The sequence below is a fragment of the Etheostoma spectabile genome, chromosome 15 (assembly GCF_008692095.1).
Source record: "Etheostoma spectabile isolate EspeVRDwgs_2016 chromosome 15, UIUC_Espe_1.0, whole genome shotgun sequence".
Classification (NCBI taxonomy): Eukaryota; Metazoa; Chordata; class Actinopteri; order Perciformes; family Percidae; genus Etheostoma; species Etheostoma spectabile.
Window position 1 is genome coordinate 14,699,075 of NC_045747.1, and position 1,999 is coordinate 14,701,073.

Below are 1,999 nucleotides of genomic sequence, written 5' to 3' on the forward strand. Positions count from 1 at the left end.
TTTACAGTAATTGTATGAACTACAGTCATTGTCAAAATTGTTTTTGAAATGAATCAGATGTCACTCTACCATGAACACACGCTGTAGAATCACCACTTCACTTAATCCTCAACCCTTACTCCAGCGTTTAGGAGATGAAACAAACGCATCCAGAGCATAGTAGCACGACTTCTGCGTAAACGGGTGAAGGTCTGACAGAAGGACAAGGAGGTGTTGGATACTTTGAGGAAGAATAAATCTGGCGTTTTGCTTTGTAGAGCCTGTAGAGTATTTTGTACGATGACAGGTTTTTTTTTATACACCTAAAACCATCAGGAGCAGGTGAAGTATTACTACCTGTAATCCATTCAAAGTGTTTTGCTTTAAAACCACATGTCTGCACTGATGACTCAGCCTGTGCCTCTTATACAGTGTGTGACAAGGGCTAGCAGGTGTTACAACCAGACTTAGTCTAAATCCTATGACTTTTCCCTTTTACCTCCAGTTAATGGTCTTAACCCCAGAACACAATGACAAAGTACATTAGACATACCCACCATTTTGACTCTTAGTTGTTACTTAATCCCCCATAAATCCCCATTCAAACAAAAACAGGTCAGACTGGATTACACCGGATTCATCTCAGTTTGTATTCTCGAGCCTGCCGTAGCTGTCAAATCTCAAACTGAATAGAATCAGCATTCAGTGTTTTGCCTGTTGGCTTGCATCTTAAAAACCAGAATGAGGACATTTGTGAGTGGTAAATGTACCACACTGGGTTTACCCATGTCAGTCTTGTTTGATGTAGTTGAGCGGAGTGCATTATGGGAGGAAAAGCAAGGCATACAAATAAAAGAGAAAAGTCTGATTCTGTTTAAGTGTCAAACAATGCCTGGTCAGCGATCCCAAGGTATTCTCCTTGATGGACACATTCAATAAGTAGAACCTACATCATACACACATATCATGAACTTCTCAATTCTTGTATTAAAAAAAAAAAAAAATCAACATTTATTACAATTGCACTGGCGCCAACTCTTCCCCTGGACACAGGGCTACACTCTGGACATTTAGTAACAATAAACTCTTAATAAAAACACAAACACCATCAGATCAAAACTGAGGACTGGAAGAGGGCTCAAACTCAACTTGGAGAAACTGAACTCATGACTTCAAACACAAAGCAGGCGCAATTCAAACCACATCAAAACAGAAATGCAAAGGAAGAGAAAAGGTAGAGATCCAGAGGCAATCAGAAAGAAAAGCAGTAAGAGACATTTAAAAGAAAAAAATGAAATGGGAAGAAAAAGAGACACGGCAGTGCAGGAGAAGAAAATCCATAAGAAAAGGCTTCAATACTTTATAGGGCAGGGGGCCAAAGCCCTCCGTTGTGACAAAAATCATTCTGTCATCAGGCCAGAATTGTGCGCTCAAGATTCAGTTGACTTCCTCTTTCAGTGACTCCATCGGTCTGAACCGCTGTATACCTCCGGCAGCGTCACCGGTAGCAGACAGACGGAGGACGTAACAGGTGGCAGGCTGTAACACGCTGTCACTTTGTCCCCTGCGAGGCCTCATAGGAGTTGAGGAGTCGTTGATGCCAGTCCGACGTCCTCTCACTGCTGCGCTCGGTTCACCAGTTCCTCATCGTCAGGACCGTCACAAAAACAAGAGCAACCAAATGAAGTCTTCCTAACTGAAAATAGACATACTTTGATTGTTTTCAGTTGGCTTTTTCTTTCCATTGTTCTGGTCTGACTGCATGAATTCATGTAGTTATGTCCGACTTTTTTTTTTTTTCCTTCTCTCCATTCAGTCAGAAGAATGTCTTTTTAAACTTTTTCTGTTGTTGACATGAGCTTTCCCAGCCCAGCAGCAGTTTGTCTGTCAAACCCCAGATTAAGTGCTGGCTCATTTTGACTGTCCAAAGCTCCAGCACATATTCTAACACATTTAAAACAAATATGTGTGAGCTTCGCCATAGTTCCCTTGGAAAGGCCCATCGAAAAAGAAAAAAAAA